This window comes from Pogona vitticeps, chromosome 1, assembly GCF_051106095.1.
Source record: "Pogona vitticeps strain Pit_001003342236 chromosome 1, PviZW2.1, whole genome shotgun sequence".
Lineage (NCBI taxonomy): Eukaryota > Metazoa > Chordata > Lepidosauria > Squamata > Agamidae > Pogona > Pogona vitticeps.
The window spans coordinates 149,770,920-149,792,847 of record NC_135783.1 but is presented as its reverse complement, the minus strand read 5'-3'; the positions used below and the strand labels follow the sequence as shown (position 1 = coordinate 149,792,847).

The 21,928-nt window shown below is 41.2% G+C and overlaps 1 long non-coding RNA gene across 1 annotated transcript; it reads right to left on the bottom strand.

Annotated features, from left to right (window-relative positions):
- Nucleotides 1-936: 936 nt before the first annotated feature.
- LOC144587394 (uncharacterized) lies at nt 937-18,776 on the bottom strand. Its single transcript, XR_013542556.1, has 2 exons — nt 4,930-18,776; nt 937-2,931 (listed from the first exon to the last, which is right to left on the bottom strand). It is a non-coding gene; the product is annotated as an uncharacterized LOC144587394 (long non-coding RNA).
- Between the last annotated feature and the right edge of the window lie 3,152 nt (nt 18,777-21,928).

Sequence of the window (21,928 nt, the reverse complement as noted above, 5' to 3'; positions counted from 1 at the left end):
TGAAGTAGTATAAACTAACATAAAAGGTAGACATGACACATGTATGTACCAAAGCTTGAAAACATTACTTTCTGGAATATAAATCCTAGGATCACACCCATTTATTATGCTGGCTGGAAGATTTTGGGCGTTGTAGTCCAAAACCCTATAGTCCATGTATAGTATAGCAATTTGCCATATTGGCTTTTGTGAAATATTTATTTATTTATTTATTTATTTATTTATTTATTTATTTATTTATTTATTTATTTATTTATTTTATTTTATTTTATTTTATTTTATTTTAATTTAATTTAATTTAATTTAATTTAATTTAATTTAATTTAATTTATATGCTGCCCACACTACCCAAAGGTCTCTGGACCTTTGGGTAGTGTGGGCGGCATATAATAAGGAATTGGTGGTGGTTCTCTTTGTGCATCAACATACAACAATTGTCAATTTGGAGAATTTTACTTGCTTGATCTGATGGTGAACAGCCTGAGAAGTTAATAGTTCTGGTCTTGCTTGCATTCCCTCAGTCTTGTATTAGTTCTCCTGGGAGGTTGTGGTAGAATGTGTCTGGCAGTGCCTTTCCTTGCTCAGGGCTAGATTTCGTGGTGTTGGTCTGCTGATGGAAGCAGTTCCATCAGCAGAAGTGGAATGGGGCTGGTTTCCTCTCTTCTCTGCAGCCTCTCTTGGTGCCTGTTAATATAGTCCAGAAGGTACACAAGAGAATGCAAGAGAAAGGTGGCGTATCAGACCAATCAACCAACTAACTAGTACATTTTAGCTTACTGACAGCAACCATGCCTTAGGAGAAGCATTTTAATCGTTATAAAGTTGGGGATGGAAGTAGAGGAAACTATACAAAAATTGGGAAAATGACAAACAGTATTTCTATGGAGCATGGGGTATGGCCATATGGAGAATACAAAGGAAGCCAATGTAAGGGTCTACATGGGAGCTTAAATTGGTGCAGCCTGATGTGGTCTAAATAGGGTCACTTGATGTCAGGGAGAGGAACAATATGCCATTTGGCACGATCCTCATGTCCAAATAATTTATCAACCTCAAGCAACCCTCTGACTCCTTCCACTGTCACTAGAACACCTTCCCGCTCCTCTGCAAAGAGAAAGGGGAAGTGAAATTATTAGTTTGCTTGTGTTAGACCATCACTGATGCATTTAAGAAATTTAATTAATTTTAGGTTGGAGTGGCCTGGGGGCAAATTGGTCAGCTTGTTGTGTGGTCGCCAGAAAGAAAGGAAAAAAAGGAAGGAAGGAAAGAAAGAAAGAAGCAGTTCATCCCCACAGTGAACCAAACAGCAAGGCAAATGCCCCTCTGAATGATCTCTAAGACTCTAGGAGAGCCAGGTTAATATAAAGTTTTAGAAAGAAAACAAGGTAGGGCCAAATATAATGTATGCAAAAGCTGAACAAACAAGGATATTGTAAGGGATACCCCTTGCCTGTAGTATCTTTTGACATCAGGATCTGAATCCACAATGTCACTTTGTTTTTCCATGCTACCATGCCCTGTCTACCATTAGAGTACACTCTTAACATGGTACTTTCAAAGCTGGAAGGGAAAGAATTGATTAATTTAATGAAACTGAATTAATTGTTTGCAAGGACAGCAAACTGGATCAGCAACGACCATCATTTTGACTGTTCAAAAAGCTAGGTAGACAGTTACAGCTACATTGCAAGGGGCAGACAACCCAGGAATCTAATTTCAGATTGGACACATATTTGTAATTCTGAAATAGAACAGCAGCCCCCTTCACATTCCAAAAAGAATTCAGGAAAACAATGGCCGGAAATAGTTGGCTACACCATCCAAACATGCAGGTAGGTCTGCCCTTCTCAGTTCCCCCTGGTCCCCAGATAGACACAAATTTTTTTGGTCACGATTTAAATATTTTAGATCAGATAAAGGAAGCCGCCTTTGCTTTGAACAGGATGATGAAAGGATGGAAACAATGTTAACTCTTTCTCTAAATATTTTGAGAACATGAAGTGCTTTATGTACCATTAGCAGTAGGTGTTCCACTTGTCTTCTGAGTTGTTTCATTATCTACCTATTTCCTTTAGCATTAAACAGGGCAGAACTAATCCTAATGACTCAAACATAAAGATGACTTTAAGTACTTAAAAGGATTTTCCTGCCAAGAAGCACATACCTGGCTCATTCTTTTGACTGCTACTTCACATCTCTGTGTAAATGGAGAGGAAAAACATAATTAACTTGTCTAAACTTCAGATGGGGATATTTGTTGCTCTGCTGGATAATGCTTAAGCAGGACCACCAATTCCAGAAGTTTGCAGAGGAGGTAGATTCTACACATTAGTGCGACATTTCCTTTTACAGTAACAGAGTGCAGTGCAAGGTGAGAAGGTAGCAACTATTAAATTATTTGGACATCTCAAGAAGGGTATTGAAAATTTACAGATCTCTGAGCTCAGCTCCAGTATGTTTCAGCACTCCTTCTCTTCTCTTCTCTTTTGTGAGATCTGAAGGATCAAGGATAGCTCAACACATGTTTTCCCATAGCGCATAAAAACAATGTGTCATGTACATCAAACATGCCTTAAATTGTTACTGAAAAACTACATCTATCTGAGGGCCATGGGGATCTGAGGAACATTTGTGGGAAATAGGTTTTTAGATTCCAGAAGTTTCTTATGTGATGACAGCGGGGCTTCACAAACATGGGCTCAGATGTGCAGCATTCACTCTCCTGGTAGAAATGTGACGAGCACTCCCCAAATGTCTAATTCTCAGTGTTTTTCAAAGTCTTGGCATGCTGAACCCCAAAATGTTCACACTACTCACTGCATCTGGTTTTTCCAGCTTTCTGTCAAAACGAGACTTTGCTCTTATTTTCTCTATTTAATTTTTTAAAATCCTTTCTCCTCTTGTAGTACTTAGTGCCCTTTCTGGTGAGTCCTGTGGAGGAAAGACGCCATTGAGCACAGAAATTATATCAATCCTCAGGAAAATTCTGGAATATTTCTCATGAGTTTTCTGAGGGGGGGGGAGAAATCCACAAAATTTTCATTGTGCGAAGGAAACAGTGAAGTCGCGCACGCATGCACACACACACACACACACACACACACACACACACACACATACACACACACACACACACACACACACACACACACACACGTTTCTTTCCAAGATGCAGAGGCTGTGGGATTCACATCCCTATCTCCTCCCCGTCCACTGGACTTTGTGGCATGGGTACAGAAAAGCACCTCACCTTTACTATTTCTCTGCATGTTACGATCATGGATGTGGACCTTTAGACACCACCTTTCTCTCCCCCCCCCTTAATGTTGCATTTCGATTTCATTTTAGGGAAAGGGAAAAGTGGAGAAATTTGTGGGAGATTTGAGAGGGACCCAAAGTTCCAAGTTCAAATGTCTGCCATGGGCTCTTTTGTTGTCGTTTTTTTAACAGGTCCCATGAAACGTGTTTCAAAGTAAGTGTGTGATAAGAAGCTCCCTTTCAAAAGTATGTGTCAGCTTGCTGCCCTTCAGTGGCCTTTTTAGAACTGAGGTCTGACTCTAGATGAAGTAACATCCTGTGATACCATGGTCTGTTTCACACACCAGAAACCTTGTTGCAATTGCTTGCTATTTAAAGGCCACCTTTTTTCTAGACAGGGTTGGTTTGAAAGTTCTCACAGCATTTTATTTGAATTTGGGAGTGGGGGAGTCAAGTGAAATTTAGGACCGATGCATTTTGATGCATTCGGAGATTAGAGGTTGGCAAAATCTATCACCAGGTTTGTCGAAGAAACGACTTTAGCAGTGCCAGCAAGCCTGTCCATTAATTTGGTTGAACTTTAATCAGGAAAGTAATATTTCACATGCAGTGTAAAGGTGCAGAGCCATACAGAAGTTGTAGAGTGGACACCTTTTCAACACAGAAAAGATACCATCTAATGTGGTATTTTGGCAAGAACAACAGCATCGCTTTCGTTCCATCAACTGGATGGCTCTTTTATGATTTGTCATGATTATAACCTTTTGGCAAATTTAACATCCCTTTTCCTAGGGCTGCAGGTAAATTGGGCTATTAGAATGCCATGCTCACAAAGTTCTGCTACACCAACTGAAATAAGTTACATTCACTTAATGAGTTTCTCTGATATTGCACGCAAGTCCATTGCTCCTAAGAACAACAGGTTTCAGCACTTGGGGGCAAGATTCCTTTTTAAAAGAGCAAAATTGTCTTTGAATGCCTGACAAATTCCTCCATTTGCTTAAACTCCTGGCATTCCAACTATTTTCCTGCTGTCTTCATTTAAGCTGATAGGTCAAAATAGTGAAGGATGATAAACTCCAAATTATCAAAGGCAAGAAATCCCCGAAGGTAGCAGCAGCTATGTGGCTCACCATCAGATAGGTGATAAGATCACAGAATCTCCTCATCTCTACTTTTATGGGAGTTGGTGGGCTGGCTGGGCAAGACTAGCAACTAATACAAAGCTAAACTACATTCACTTCCCACAAATTTCTTCTCCCTTTTGTTCTTTCCTTATATTGAACTGCTGGCATAAAAGTAGCCTGCCTGGAAACAAATTAACTTTCTCTTTCCCTTTTGCCTCTGATTGATTTCTCTTCTGTTTTATAGGGAAATTCACCATGTTTTTATATTATATTACTATTTAGTGATACAATACTTTTCTCCACTCCTTTGAGAACATTGACAACTAGTAACATTCTTATTGAATCATGGACACTTTATATTGTTGTTAATTTCCCCTTATGTTGTCCAGATGTAATTGAAAGCTGATGGCCTAAAGAAAACTACCCATAGATTTGTTTTCACTGTGGTCTCCAATTCAGCAGATTTTCTTCCCAGGCTCTCCTCTCCTAGGTTTGCTCTCCCCATCTGTTCACTGCATCACTTACTATCTCCCTATTTACCCACCTTGCAAACATGGCTTGATCTTTTTGATGCTTTCATCTCTTTTGCTCCCCACATTCCATCTGTTGCCAAGGCATGCTGCATCTTTTTCTAGAATTTCTTCTGGCATTCTCAGAACATCAGTGCCCCGTCCCTTCAAAGCCCTTTCCATCCCTGCATATAAAGTGCAGTGTAGTTATAGTCTTGGCCCACCCTGTCCTCTTGTTTTCTCCTTTGTCCCACCCAAAACATCCACTATTCTAACTTTACCCTCTCCAGTTACCAAGTCCTTTATTATCTGTAATAGCGTTTTCCTTGCTGCCTTTGTTATACGTAATATTTTACACAGGATTCAGTTTAGTGCCACTTCCGTTTTGTTTTTTTTCTTCAGACTTATTGTTCTGCATACAGAACAAACTGGGGTGGCAGCAGAGTGCCATACAGGAATGGGGGGCTTATATCAGGAAGAGGAGAGGCAGATGAAAGCAGTATTCCAGTAATCCAATCTGGAGAGAATGAAAAGATGAAGCAAAGGATTGGCAAACCAAAACAAAAAAACAAAAAAAAACCCTACACATTATAGCTCCTTTTGCACATTAAGAATTTCCTACACCCAATTCTAAATGAAATTAGTGCACAGAAATAGGGAGAATCCTGTTTAATAGCTCAAAATAAATGCCATATGGTTAGATATGCTTTAAAGGCTCTTATGGCTCTAATAATGTGGCCCCAGTTCTCAGTCAAACAAAGAAGCACAATGAGAACAATTTTCATCCAACCTTGGTAAGCAGGAGGAAGTGAGGGAAGAGAAGGAGGCTGGAATAGAATGAAATTGCCATGTGCAACAGCGGTGGGTCCAGGAATGGGTTAAGCTTATCTGAGAAATCTTGATAACCTAATTGATACCTGTTTTGCTTTCCTGGGTATGTAGATGTCTCCTCCATCTGAGAGCCTCCAGGTTCCTCCTCCGTTCTGTTGGAGGTTCAATTCTGTGGTAGTTCTTGAGGCTAGAACTGAAATAGGAATTGGGCTATAAACCTTGATTGGGACATTCTTTAGGCATTAAAAAAAAAGGATTTTAGTCGAGTCACTTGCAATTACTGTATCTTCCCAATGAAGATAGGACTCCCTCCTGTCCTCCCATGCTCATACGCACAGTCATGTGCACATCAGATGTTGATATACTTGGTATTGTTTTGTGTGAAATATTCTAATAATGTCATCTTCTCATTCTAGCAGCATTTCAAATGATATTTTGATGGCCTCCAGGCTACAGCAGAGGATGATCTGGCTTTGCTCCCCTTTAACTGCTGTGCTGCATTTAACACAAGCCCCGGAGATCTCTTGTCTGTGATAAAGTTACTCAGGTTAAAGGAACGTGTGATGACTAATTTGGCCATCAGGTGCTTCTGTTTCATTATTCCTGCTGCCAAGAGGATCACATTTATCAGCTCCATCATTCCGGTGGAGAATAGGGTGGGGTGTGATAAACCAGATGGCTAAAGTCTCAAACAATGTCTGAGTCGAACAATTATGATGACAGGAGGGCAGCCCTAGAAAGAGGCCCAAGCCCGAGACAATGCTGTTTCTGGAAATGCTGATGATAGCCATACAAAGCCTTTTACTCCGCAATATTCTCCGTGGAATATATGAGAGAGTCTGATAATAGGAGCACAATCATCACCAAATGCCATCAATTATGGAACAGCTTCCATAGCATCCCGGGCTTGATTAATCATGGCCACATAGATACCGTGGCAAGCCTTCATCTGGCTCTTTGTACAGCCCCTAATGACAGTTCTCGTTGTCAGCCATTGAAGTGGCGGGGGCTTTTGTACCCCAGTTCTTTCATCGATTTTGGCTTGTGAAATTACACTGAATAATATGCTTATTCAGGCTTTTTATATCCACACGCCTATTTTATTACCTATTCCAATGCATACAGGCTCGGATTGGCTTGCAACAGAACAAAGCTAAATTACACCTTTCATTACCTAAATATAGTATAATGACAGAGTGCCATTCAGGGGGTAGCACTGAGCTGAGAAACCTCATGGCAGGCCAGGACAATGACAGAGGCTATTCAGCCGCACCTGAATTGCCGTAGCAGGCGCATCTTGAAGACCGAGAGGGGGTTGGGGTTAATAGACAGGTCACAGTGTAAATTACAGTATCAAATTGAAATGGTGCAGCTGTAACTCTGCCCTCATCAAATACCACTAGATCCTTTTATCTTCCCTTTGGAGATCTCCCTTGTGTTCACTTTCTAGACAACAAACTTAATACTTTTGTGATGGCATTAGCCTTGATCGTGCCTCCCAATAGCTTATGGGGAAGCAGACTGACTTTTCCCGCTATTGAGTATAGGACTTAGGATAAGGCTAGCAAATGGCTACTGGTGGCTGAGTGAAGCCTGAGCAGCTGCAGGCCAGACAGGCTCCTTCTTGCAGCAGCTCAGGTTTTACCTGAAAGTGGCAAGACTAGCGGAAGCCGATAATAAAGATTCTGTGGGTGGAGGCAGCAGCACAAATAAGATTGGAGAGATGCAGTGCAGGAAACTCCTTCCTGATAGTAGTTCCGGACTTACCCTGCAAGCAGCAATTCTGCCTTCTCCAGCAGCTAGATTCTGTTTTTTTAATGGAGAGCTTATTGGTTTCAAATATCTGCTAAATGTCTTCCACCAGAATTGGAAGTAATGAGTTGCAAGTAACCTAAAACTCCATTGTTTAGGGGCGATGAGGATGTAACTAAGTTACATTTCAGAAGTTACATAAACAAAGATGAAGTTTATTTATTTATTTAATATGTTCTTCTAAAGCAGTGGTCCCCAACCTTGGGCCTCCAGATGTTCTTGGACTACAACTCCCAGAAGCCTTCACCACCAACTCTGCTGGCCAGGATTTCCGGGAGTTGAAGTCCAAGAACATCTGGAGGCCCAAGGTTGGGGACCACTGTTCTAAAGGACCCAAGGCAGATTGTGGAATTAAAAGAAACAAAGTAAAAGGCTAAATAGTAAACTACTACAATATTTGAAAAGACTTAGACATCATAATAAAACTAATAAGATCAATGTTAAAAAAGAAATAAAACAACAAAATAAAATAATTCCCTTTTAAAAATATATATATATATCCCCTTCGTCAACTAGTCATTTAAAGAAAAGCCTGCCTGAAGAGAAAAGTCTTTGCTTAGGGAAGAACAGCAAAGATGGGGCAAGTCGTCCAGTTACATTATGAAGTTACTTTTGAAAAGCCCCGGGAAGCATTTAGGCAGAAACTTTTCAGCCCTTCTCTTATCAGTTTTAACTTCCCCCACCCCCAAAAGTGTAACTAAAAGTAATGAAAAAACAATGAACAGCACAACAAATAATGTAACAGATTTCTTTTTCAATACTATGAAGAGTAACAGGAAAGGGTTGCTTGTCAAACCCTGCAACAATCATTAGGAATGTACTGTTCTAACAAGAACAACAACTTCCTGAGCTGTGCCTTTCACTAACAATATTTCTTGCCAAATGGAAGATGGGAAGTAGCATGTGTGTATATTTGTGTGCCCTGTTCCCTGCTCACAAATCTTTCTGTATTCTTTACATACAACCCTCCTCTTGCCCTATTTACTTTATGTCTTTTAAATGAGTTATACTCTTCAGTTACTCCATTGTGCCCATTGGTGCCAACCCACCAAGTTTCCATAATTCTTATTGTATCATATTTGCTAGTGTAAAAAGTATCATATTTATTTAGTGTAAAAAGTTCAAGCTTAGCTCGTATGTGGTTCCTTTGTTCTTTTTATTGATATAGATCCATTTGAATCTAGGGGGCATTCCTTCCAGCTGTTTCTGTATTGTCTTTTCTGATTCTACCCTCCCCATTCCAGGTGTAACACTAACGCCCTTGGGCTCAGTTCCTGGTGTCCCATCCTCTGGAATGCGATCTCTCAACACTAAGGTATTGAGAATTGCACCCCAACAAGGTTGTAGCTTAGTAAAAATCAGGCCTGAATCTTGGTTGCTTTTGTCTCTCATTTGAAGCAGCTCTCGGGCTGTTTGCGATCCACTTACAATTTGAACCTGCAGGCTGGGCAGATATTGCTGATCATGCAATAAATACAAGACAAGAAAGAGTTCAGAAGTGCAATTGCATTTAACCCAAGTGTAAAAGTCAGATGACAATCTAACTGTAAATGCTTATTGGTATTTATTGCATTTGGGCACACTAAGCAAGCTAACATTGCCCTCCAATTGCGCCTCCATGGCGATTTGCACACAGACTCAATGAAAATGCAAAATACAAATGCTCCAGATTGGACACTGAAGTTCTCGTCCCACCTATCAAGAAGACATCAAGATGACACAGGGTTTGTGTAGCAAAAAGGATAAACAGTGGCAAAAATCCCAAATTTCCATTGTTTGTTTGTTTGTTTCTTTCTGCTGGAGTAACTCCTCTGCTGGAGAGTAACTCTCCTGCTCTCCCCCAACCAAGGCAAGCAAAGGACCAGCAGTGCCCTTGTCCTGTGCATTTAGGCATTGTGTTAGGGGGAGAGAACAAGGACAGGCAACTGTTCCTAATCTCCTCTATCTTCCTCCTCCCTTCTTCTGCTTGCTCTCAATATCTTCTCCCTCACAGTCAAGCAGGTGCTTCCCCTACAGTCCACCACTAGCGCTACCCTTTGTCTACCTGTTTACCTACAAAAAGAAAAAGATAAAGAGAGAGAGAGAGGAAATGTCAGCGCTGTGATGCTTGAAAAATGAAAAAAAAAAGAGCTGCATTGAGGGGATGGTGGTTTTTTTGTTTGTTTGTTGTTTGTTTCATTTTTGCTTATCAAACAGCAAAGCCGAAATTGGCAAAAGAAGTGGGAGAAATGAGCAGCAGGGGTGTTCGGGGAGAAGTCCCACTCCCCCCCCCCGATGCTTTATCTGGGATTTATGCAGCAAAAAATATTAAAGATTACAACATCACCCTGCCTGGCTGCCTGCGTCGCAATGTGGGAGGAAGGGTTAGTGAAGGGGAAGAAGATAGAATTCCTTCTCACTTTGCTTTCCACCCACCCACCCTTTTAAGATCTGTTTCTGGCTGCCAATATTTGTATGTTTCATGCTTGGAAGGTCAGCAGAACATTGGGGGACAAAAAAAAAAGATGAAGAGGAAGCATTAAGAGGCAGTACAAACTTGGTCCATCTGAAGGATCTACTGTAACTGCTGGCAAAGATCTGCTAAATGGAGGGGGCTATATGTATTTATTTAAAATATTTTTTATCCCTCCTTTCTCCTTAAAAAGGACCCAATGCAGCTTGAGGAAACATCAGCCTCTGTCACACAAGTTGTTTCTGGTAGCTCCTGTACACACACCAGTTTTTGGAGTTACCCTTTCCCATCTCTTTTTATGCCTGTGTTCTGGCCTGCTAAATCCTGAGATGGCTGCCTGACACCCCCCTCCCCCCCCAAGGTAATTCTTCTAACCTCAACCTTCCCCTCCTTAGTCTTGCCATTTCTGAAACTCCAGTGAAATGATGTGAAAGGTTAGTGCGACTAGGAAACTCCAGTCGGTTTGGCAGGGGATTTCTCTGGCATGTGTTTGCCAAGTCTTAAATCAGCGAGGGAAATACCAGACACTGTGAAAATATGCATTCATTTTGTCCATCTCTGCCTGCTCCTCCTCCTCTATGTTTCCTTTCATCTTTATCTCTTGTGACAGTTGTGGCTTCATCTTCTGGTGGTAGAAAGAATGACCCTGTGGCATGACCCCTTGCTCACTGCCTTCTATCCTAAAAACATTCCTAAACCATGAGCTTGTTACATTGGCCATAAATTTTGAACGGCAGCCAGTGAGTACAGTTGAGAATACATCCTCCGTCTTCTTAAGTGCAGTAGGATTAACACTTTGGAACATAAGTCGGGCAAACCACTCCACAGATACCAACTTTCTCAGCTGTCATCTTTTATTTACTCCCCTGTCCTCCCTGCTTAAGACCACTTTGGCAACAGAGAGCTGGGAGGGGTGAAGGAGACGGAAGAATAGCGCTCATGACAGCAGCGGCAGTCTGCCTTAAATAAAGCCTCCATCTTTCATTCTTAAGCTCAGCTCAGGGTGCTTGATGAAGATAGACTTTTCAATTAGACATGCTGTATTTATTCTAAAGTTTCGTATATATATATAAGCCCAGCCAGTTGACATCTGCTGCAGATTTATTAAGGAAATCAACTGCTTATGGGACTTTTTTTCTCATACAAATTACCTAAATTTATCATTTCTGCAACTAAAAATTATGGTACCTTTGGAAAAAGAAAGCCTCCCCCTCCCCCTTTCTCTTTCTCTCTTTACTTCCCTCCACCCTGTGAATAACAAGACTTTATGTTAGGAAAGCAGTGTCATGATATAAATCATAACACACATGGAATGCATTTCCCACTGAAGACAATATTTCTTTCTTAGACAAATGTTGTGCTCCTTTACTGAAGTGAAAGGAAGTTCAAGAAGGTTGGCAAAACAAAGTACCCATTTTTAACACTGTACAGAACAAAATGTATTCTGCTGCCAGTTACCCTTAACTAAAAATGATTGCCCTTTCTTAGGGGAATGGCCCAGTGTTGGGAATGGTACAGGAGCATCCTTGTAAATTTTGGGTGGGGGTGAAGAGGGTCAGGGCCCTCCTCCCCACTGCAGCAGCACCTCCACAGCACACATTATTCCAAGGAATAATGTTTGGATTCCTGCCTTGTCGTGGCAAAGAGGCTTGAGTAATTCAGAGAAGTTATGGGCTATGCCGTGCAGGGACACCCAAGATGGACAGGTCATAGTGGAGAGTTCTGACTAAATGCAATCCACCTGGAACAGGAACTGGCAAGCCACTCCACTATCTTTGCCAAGAAAACCTCATGAACAGAAACAAAAGGATAAAACATATGATGCTGGAAGATGAGCCCCTCAGGTCGAAAGGCATCCAACATGCTACTGAGGAAGAGCGGAGGACATGTACAGGTAGCTCCAGAGCTAATGAAGTGGTTGGGCCAAAGCCGAAAGGACGCTCAGCTGCGGACGCGCCTGTAAGTGAAAGGAAAGTCCAGTGCTGCAAAGAAAAATACTGCATAGGAACTTGGAATGTAAGATCTATGGACCTTGATAAGCTGGATGGGGTCAAACAGGAGATAGTAGGAATAAACATTGACATCCTGGGCATCAGTGAACTAAAATGGACAGGAATGGGCAAATTCAAGTCAGACAATTATCGTATCTACTATTGTGGGCAAGAATCCTGTAGAAGAAATGGAGTCGCCCTCATAGTCAACAAAAGACGGGGGGAAAGCTGTACTGGGATACAATCTCAAAAATGATAGAAGAACTTCAATATGAATTGAAGGCAGACCTTTCAACATCACAGTAATCCAAGTGTATGCACCAACCACCAATGCTGAAGAGGCTGAAATTGACCAATTCTATGAGGACTTAGAACACCTTCTAGAACTGACACCATAGAAAGATGTTCTTCTCATTATAGGGGGCTGGAATGCTAAAGTATGGAGTCAAGAGATAAAAGGAACAACAGGAAAGTTTGGCCTTGGAGTTCAAAATGAAGCAGGGCAAAGGCTAATATAGTTTTGTCAAGAGAACAACCTGGAGAAGCTCTATACAGTCAGCAAAAACAAGACCTGGAGCTGATTGTGGCTCTGATCATCAGCTTCTCATAGCAAAACTCAAGCTTAAACTGAAGAAAGTAGGAAAAACCACTGGGCTAGTCAGGTATAATCTAAACCAAATCCCTTATGAATACACAGTGGAAGTGAAGAACAGATTTAAGGAACTCGATTTGTTTGGCAGAGTGCCAGAAGAGCTATGGATGGAGGCTCGTAACATTGTACAGGAGGCAGCAACAAAAACCATCCCAAAGAAAAGGAAATGCAAGAAAGCAAAGTGGCTGTCCAACGAGGCCTTACAAATAGCAGAGAAGAGAAGGAAAACAAAAGGCAATGGAGATAGGGAAAGTTACAGAAAATTGAATGCAGACTTCCAAAGAATAGCAAGGAGAGACAAGAGGGCCTTCTTAACTGAGCAGTACAAAGAAATAGAGGAAAATAATAGAAAGGGGAAAACCAGAGATTTGTTCAAGAAAATTGGAGATATTAAAGGAACATTTTGTGCAAATATTGACATGACAAAAGACAAAAATGGTAGGGACCTAACAGAAGCAGAAGACATCAAGAAGAGGAATTATACCAGAAAAATCTGGCTGTCCCGGACAACCCAGATAGTGTGGTTGCTGACCTTGAGCCAGACATCCTGGAGAGTGAAGTCAAGTGGGCCTTAGAAAGCCTGGCTAAAAACAAGGCCACTGGAGGTGATGGCATTCCAGTTGAACTATTTAAAAATCTTGAAAGATGACACTGTTAAGGTGCTACACTCAATATGCCAGTGACTTTGGAAAAATCAGCAGTGGCCCGGAAAAGATCACTGTACATCCCAATCCCAAAGAAGGGCAGTGCCAAAGAACTAGAAACCAAATTGCTAATATATGCTGGATTATGGAGAAAGCCAAATAGTTCCAGAAAAACATCTATTTCTGCTTCATTGACTATGCAAAGCCTTTGACTGTGTGAACCACAACAAACTATGGCAAGTTCTTAAAGAAATGGGAGTACCTGACTACCTTATCTATCTCCTGGGAAATTATATGTGGGACAGGAATCAACAGTTGGAACTGGATATGGAACAACTGATTGATTCAAAATTGGGAAATGAGTGCAACAAGGCTGTATATTGTCTCCCTGCTTATTTAACTTATATGCAGAATACATCATGCGAAAGGCAGGACTGGATGAATCCCAAACTGGAATTAAGATTGCCAGAAGAAATATCAACAACCTCAGATATGCAGATGACACCACTCTGATGGCAGAAAGTGAGGAGGAATTAAAGAACCTCTTAGTGAGGGTGAAGGAGGAGATCACAAAAAATGGTCTGAAGCTCAATATAAAAAAAAACTAAGATCATGGCCACTGGTCCCATCACCTCCTGGCAAATAGAAGGGGAAGATATGGAGGCAGTGACAGATTTTACTTCCTTGGGGTCCATGATCACTGCAGATGGTGACAGCAGCCATGAAATTAAAAAAACACGCTTGCTTCTTGGGAGGAAAGTGATGAGAAACCTAGACAGCATCTTAGAAAGCAGAGACAGCACCCCGCCAACAAAGGTCCGGATAGTCAAAGCTTTGGTTTTCCTGTAGTGATGTATGGAAGTGAGAGCTGGACCATAAAGAAGACTGACCACCGAAGAATTGATGCTTTTGAATTGCAGAATGGAGGAGACTCTTGGGAGTCTCCTGGACTGCAAGGAGATCAAACCTATCCATTCTAAAGGAAATCAACCCTGAGTGCTCACTGTAAGGACAGATGATTGTAGTTTTGTGAGTTGAGTTGAAACAGCTGCCTTCAGAGCTGGACACTGGGAGTTCAGGTCCACACATTGCTTCATAGGACAAGAGCCAACCTGTGTGGCTTTGGGCAGGCAACACAGCCCCAGAAGATGGCAATAGTAAACCATTTTTGAGTACTGTATACCTAGGGAGCTCTGGAAAGAGGTGCCAAAAGTTGGAATTGATCTTATGGCACATTATTATTAATAATTGTGTGCTGGAATGCGCTTGAGTATACTAGCAGAGAATTCTAAATACCTAAAAATATATACACGCCAGGATTCCAATTCCTCAGTCCATGGCAATTAAACAGTATCAGACTGCTATAATTATGTAGTGTAGGTTCATTCTGAAACATTGCCATTATTTCTTTCTCCTTAGAACAAGGGGGGGGGGAAGAGCCCAAAAGCCTGTAAGGTGTTTCCCTGAATATATGGAAGATGTTAATCCATTTCCTAGCTTACTGGACCTATTTCACATATCTGAATTGAAAATATCTATAATATTTAAATATTTGTAATACTTAGATAATGGTGAGCTTTTTTCATGCATTTAGTTCCATACTAGCCAAAATCCTGTTACTTAATATAGTAAATTGCACTAGAGTAGGTCCATTCAATTAACAGGGATTTAGTGAGGGGGTGACTCCATGGACATTCATCACTCTGGTTGGTTTGCTCCTTCTGCTGGTGATCAGATAAGTGCCAGTGCAAACCAAACTGTCTTTGAAGCATTCCTATCCCCAACTTTCTGGGTCTCTTTCAGGGGCTAATCTTTTTAGGTGTGGTAGGATCACTCCATTTTGGTTCATTTTCAGCATGCACAATCAGTGAGGTTGAACCAAAAGCATATGGTTTGCTGTCAATTTCTCATCCACTTTCAGTTTCCCAATATTGTTAAGTGGCTTAAGCAGACAGCTTAGCCACTTCACAATAATGGGGAATTAAAAACGTCCTCTGCTCCTACGTTGAGGGCCAAGAGAAAAAAGCAAGCAGTTTTTTGAAAGCTACTAAGGCAGCACTGATGCACTGTATCTTTTAGATATAAAATTAAAAAACAAACATTTATTTCTAGAAGGAGGAGGGAGCAAGGAGGGAGGTTTTACTTTGTTTTTCTCTGTTTTCCTAAGGGAGGTGGGTCTAGTAGTGTTGCTTGAGTAGTGTATGCCATGTGGATGGAAGGATCATACCAAAGGCCATATTGGACCTGTACTAACCTTAAGAAACCCTATTTAGCTTAAAACAGCTCACACCAATTAAGCTGCCTAGCCAAGCCCTGAATCACCTCCTCCATTAGTTCCATTGATTCAAATGGGCCTACTCTAACTGAGATTTATTTTAGCATAGTGAGTCACAATGAGAGTAAGCACATCTGAATCAATTGAAGTTACAGAGAAGTTGACTCACCAAATCCCCATTGGTGTAATGGGCCTATTCTAGTACAATTTACTACACTAATCAACAGGATTTTTGCCAATATATAGTTCACTTTCTGTGTTTTCTTAGCTGGAATTTTTAAGGGAAGAACATGATAGAAAGAGCACAGAAACACAGGAAGAGCTGCCCCGAATGAGGTCAGACCATTGGTCCATGTAGATTAAAATTGTCAATTTTTGACTGACAGTAACAAACGTCCAGGATTCTTTTCTAGCCTTAGCTGGCGATCTCTGGTATTACTTGGTGACCTCCTATCCGGGTACTAACTCCAACCTTGTTTATCTTCTAGTTGGTGTTTACAACAATCACATGGTTCCAGAGATGGCACTAAAATTCATTATTTCTAGTCTCAGATGACAGTAGATTGCTTGTAATGTTCCTCCTCGCCATTGAGAAGGAGCTGCTGGAGCTGTGATGCCAGCAATAAGGAGGACGGTCTCTCTTCTTTATTGCGCCTAGAGAGCCACACACAGTAGTACAATCCCCGTTCCGGCAGCTTTTCCAGAGCTACTGTCACAATGACTTATTACTGTAGTGTTGTATGTTAGGAGGAGAGGGTCCACTCTCCTTCCCTTCTATCTGCCGACCAGGAAGATCCCCAGAGAAAGGAAGGCGTTGATGGGAGGAGGTGGACTGAGGAATGGATGAAACCCAGTCACACATTTGATGATATAATCAGCAGCAAGACCAATTTAGTTGAACTCATAATGCGACTTGTAATAAGGCAAATTATTTCCCAGTTTTGTGGGAAAGGAAATAATTTGGTTTGAAGTCCCAGTTATGAAAGGGACTGCTGCTGGAACACCCCTGGCTCCATGTATGTTTTAATAAACATATTAAATTCATTTGACACATTGCATCGCTGCTTTCAGATCTGGAACACAGCCGACATTAGAGTCACACATGAGACAGGCAAAGTGTTTCATAGTAATCTTTTTCAATTTACTTTAACCCTACGAAGCACATTCCAGACTTGATGTGAATAACAGAGGGAATTTTTTAACCTAAATGGCAATTTAAAAGTACCCATTCTTTCTATACTGGATCAAATTAATTGAACTGACTTCAGACCAGCACTTTCTAACCGGTTCAAGTTTTTATTTTAACTTTTATTTATGCAAGTGAGCTGGCTGGATAGCTCACTGGGTTAGGCATGGTTGGGAATACAATTCCCCACTGTGCGTCCTAGAAGAGCCAGCCTATGTGGCCTTGGGCAAGCTGCACAGTCCCAGGGCACCCCCGGAAGAAGGGAATGGTAAGCCACTTCTGAGTACTCTTTACCTAGAAAACCCTGAAAAGGTGACCGTAATTCAGAACTGACTTGATGTCACATAACTGTTATTATTATTCCTGCAAGTGCACAGTGTTAAAAGAGAAATCATTTTCAAATGTATGAAGATGGCCAACATTCATTCAATATACCTTGAAGAATGTGGTTTAAAGGTGTTCCTATTCGCACCTTTCTCGTCTGGTCAGGTGTGGGTAGGATCACTCTGTTTTGGTTCACTTCCAGTATGTACAGTCACTGGAAATGAGCCAAAGCAAGCCTTCTGGTGTCCATTTGCCTTCCTCTTTGAAGTTCTCATATCATGAAATGACTTAAGAAGACAGCCACTTCACAATATTGGGAAATTAAACACTTCCTCTGCTCCTCTATAGAGGGATACTGGAAGTCATTTTTCTTACCCTGTACTATGGCATTGCTGATGTGCTGCATCATTTATAAAACAATAAAAGAAAGTTTGAAAATTTCCTCCCAGACCTCACCCTCAGCTGAATCCACTGCCAGCCAGTAATACAGTGTGATTTTAAAAAAAAAAAAAAAAAAACTTCCTCTGCCCCTCTGCAGACATAGGATATAGGAAATTCAAAGGGGAAGGAGCCAGACCAAATAGAGTTGCTCAAGGATCACATCCAAACAGCATACTGAACTAAAAAAATGACCTATAGCGACCCCATATAGCCCAATGCAGCATACCCCAAAGAGCCAGTGTAGATAAACACAGTTCTTGGAATTTCCCTATTTGCAAGAATGCTCTTTCCCCTCTCTTAGAGATCCAGAAACACACAAACTCTGTCACAGACATTTGGAGCAGAGTGTCTCCTAAAAGACACAGGGCAGGACGGGCAGCAATCTCTGCTCCTATTCAGACATGGACTGAATTATGGGGCTGTATACATCTCTAAAGAAGAATCTATATAAAGCATCCTTGCTCTATTAGGTGAGTGCCTCAGCTGGCCTATCAATTTTTGCTGAAATGGCCAAGTCAATATTACTTTAGAAGAGCAATGAACAGAAGATGACAGCTATGGTCCTTTCCTGTATTTCACCTCTAGCAGTGAACGTTTGGCAAGGTACTTTCTCAGAAGGTGGATACAAATCCAGTCAGGGTGGTAAGATTGGAGCAAGAAGGAAAATCTTAGGGAAGATGGTTGCCAAATTTTAGAAGGATGGCTATTAGAGCTGAGGAGTTAGGATTAGAGATTGGGGTATTCATATTCAGATATGAATATGAATATCCCCCCCTCAGGTGGAAATAAGGAGGGTCCAGCCCCGTGGGGCCAGACTGTCCACTCACCATTCTGTTGTCATCAAAGTGAAAATGCAGGAAACATTTGCTGTAAAACCTGTTCTACCTTTCTTTCTCTAGTCTCTTTTGCAGGCAAGAGTGAGGGGGAAAAAAACAAGATGAGGAACAGTTAAAATCCATGGAGGATCTTTGAACACTACATTACCTATCTATCTTTAGTGTTTTTATTCCGAGTTTCTGTGCTTGTTTACTGGGAGAGAAGTCCCACTGAGCTGTGTGGGTCTTACTCCCAGCTAAGTCTATATAAAATGGGAGCCTCAATGCAACACTGGGGGGAAAAAGAATAACACCAGATCAAAATTTATCACTTTATTCACTCCTTGCATGATGATATGAATGGATGGTGACGGTTGTTTTCCATGCACTCTCACATCTATGACAGAGTGAACTGCCTCTGGAAAAGGCAGGTCAGTACTGATTTGTTAATAAGAAAAAAAGAAAGAGCTCAAATGGAAGGCTCTGTAATGAAAAGATCTAACTCTAGTCACAGTAGGTGCTGTGCACAATGCAGAGTGGAAGTAGCTTGTGTCTGCACTTAATCATTTTCCCCAAAAGATAACTTTGTTATAAACATCCTGTTACCATTCATATCATAGAGATAAGGGTTGGGGGTTGAAATCCTATTCCATTCTGGGAGCTTATAAAAGCAAAGGCCAGAAATTAAATATCACTTTCTTCTTGTAGCACTCCAAGGAGGAAACAGGGTCAAAAGGGCAGCCTGCAACATTGTAGGCACTTTATCTAGAACATAAACAAGACTGGAGTGCATTCTGACTAAATTAACTCTCTCCGATCTGCAGGATTTGCATTTCTGCAGTACTTAAAAACACTTATTTGCTTCTGCTTCTGGTTCACAGCACTCGACCTTTGGTTTGGACCACCTCTTGGTTTAAAAAAATATAAAGGCCCCCAATCTTTAAATGACTGAGCCATTTACTGGCCATCTTCTCTCTGAGCATGCTTTACTGTATATATATATATAGTGTTTTTTGTGTCAACTCACAATTGACTTATAGTGACCTTAATAGGGCTTTTAAAGTAAGTGAGATATTTCAGGAGTAGTTTTACCAGTACTACACCCCCAATCAGTTTCCATGGCTGAGCGGGGATTTGAACCCTTCTCTCCAGGGTCCTAGTTTGTCACTCTGTACCCACTACACCACTGGTTCTTAACCTTTGTTACTCAGATGTTTTTGAACTGCAACTCCCAGAAACCCCAGCCAGCACAGTTGGTGGTGAAGGCTTCTGGGAGTTGCAGTCCAAAACTCCTGAGTAACCCAAGGTTAAGAACCAGTGCACTACACAACACTAGGAATTCAGTTGATATTATATATTACCTATGGTTTTTATTGAACACTTTCCTCCTTTCAGAACTTTTAAGGCCATGTCCAGTAAAATGGGTAAAAATGTTATTTAAAAACATGTGAGAAACAATTCCAAGGCAATTTTAGAGCCAGTATGAAAGACCATACAGAACAGTATGGCTTGGCCACCAGCCCGAAGCAAAATAAGGGTGGAACTAGCCAGACTCGTTTTGAGGAAGAGTTCCACAACCAGACCCATAACTAGCAATTTCAGTACCAGGGGCAAGCAGCACAAAATGCACCCCCAAATCAACTTTGTAATTCATAATCTGAAAATAATATAAGAAATAATTACAGCAATGTACACCACTTTGCCCCCATCTCCATTCTTCCACAGAGAACCAGCAGCACTACACAAAGCCAAAAATGGTGAGCACCCACATATGTACATTCTTCAGTATACCATTCATTAACAGCCCTGAGGCCTAGTCTACTAAGCACCAGGTAGCCTTCCTTTCGAACAAGGAAAAGCAGTATTAGGGTTGGAAAGAATATCTTGGCTTAACATTATCTAATTAGAACAATAGACTAAAGGGTGGGTAAAAAGGAATGGTAAGTGTTGGGATGTTACAAGATTTGAAGAAATTGTAATATTGAAGGGAAGGATAGATGAAATCAGATATTTAAGAGGATGGTAAGTATGTCTGAGGAAGTGGACTCATCCACGAAAGCTCACATTAAAATGTAACAGTCTTTAAGGTGCCACAACGTTTTTGTCTTCTTTATTTATTATTTTTCTTTTGGTTTTGCCTGATATGCTAGAATTTACAGTGGTACCTCGACTTACAAACTTAATCCGTATTGGAACGACGTTCGTACGGCGAAAAGTTCGTAAGTCGAAGTACCATTTCCTATTGAAATGCATGGAAATTGAATTAATCCATTCCAGCATTTCAAAAGGCAAAAAAGCAAGGGGGATTGGTTGGAAATTCCAATTTCCTGCCCTTTCTCCCTGCCTTTTTGGCTTTGGAGGTCTCAAAAGGTTTCCTTCGATGTTGAGAAGAAAGCCCCTTGAGAGCTCTGAAGCTGCCAATCACGGCGGCGGGGACCCCCAGGGTGGTCTCCCATGGTGGCGGGCAAGCCCTGGGAGACCTCCCTGGGGGTCCCCGCCATCGCGATCGGCAGCTTTGGAGCTCTCAAAGGGCTTTCCCCCGACATCGGAGAAAGCCCTTTGAGAACTCTGAAGGCAAAAAGGCAGGGAGCCATTTACGAATGGCTCCATTGGCAAAAAATGGCATTGACTTGCGAACGCAGCCTCAACTTCATTCATAGGTCGAGCTCTGTTCGCAAGTCGATGCCAATTTTTGCCAACGGAGCTGTTCATAAATCGAAAAGTCCATATCTAAGGACGTTCGGAAGTCAAGGGTTGACTGTATAAGATATTAATAGAAGCTGAGGAACAACAAAATATTCTTAAAGCAATATGGAAATCTGATTTGGAAGAAGATATATTGGTACTGAGGTACAGAAGAATAGATAGAACAGAACAATATTAAAGTGTCTTTCTGTAAGGATAAAGAATTAAAAAAATAAATTAGTTTTGGTATGGTATTTAACTCTGGTAAAATTAAATCTTATGGATACTAAATATTCTGAATTATGTTGAAGACGATGTCAAGAAGTAGGTATTTAATGTGGTGGGAGTGTGAGATTATAGTAAAATTTTGAAGGTTGGCCTTTAAGGAAATAAAGGAAATACGAAATAAAGTTAAATACAGTGGTGCCCCGCATGACGATGATAATCCGTTCTGGGAAAATTGCTGTTAAGCGAAATCGTCATCATGCTTTCCCCACTGGAATGCATTGAAACTCAGTTTAATGCGTTCCAATGGGGAAAATACGTCGTCATCCAGCGAAGATCACCCATAGGGTAGCCATTTTGCAAACGCCGATCAGCTGTTAAAATGGCTGCCCTGTGAAGCATGGGTCTGGAAAACACAGGGCAGCCATTTTAGGAAGCCGACGATCGTCGGAAAAAATCATCGTCTTGTGAATAAACGGTCCGCGAAGCATGGACCAAATCATCGTCAAGCGGAATTCCCCCATAGGAATGTGTTTTGCGAATCGCTATAGCGATCGCAAAAAGTCATCATGCGGTTTCATCGTACAGCGTGGTCATTGTCTAGCAAGGTACCACTGTATAGAGGTCTGCACTAAAATACCACTTTTATCAATATTTGTTAATAATCAGTGGAGTTGGAAGATGAAAGAATTTCAAACTTA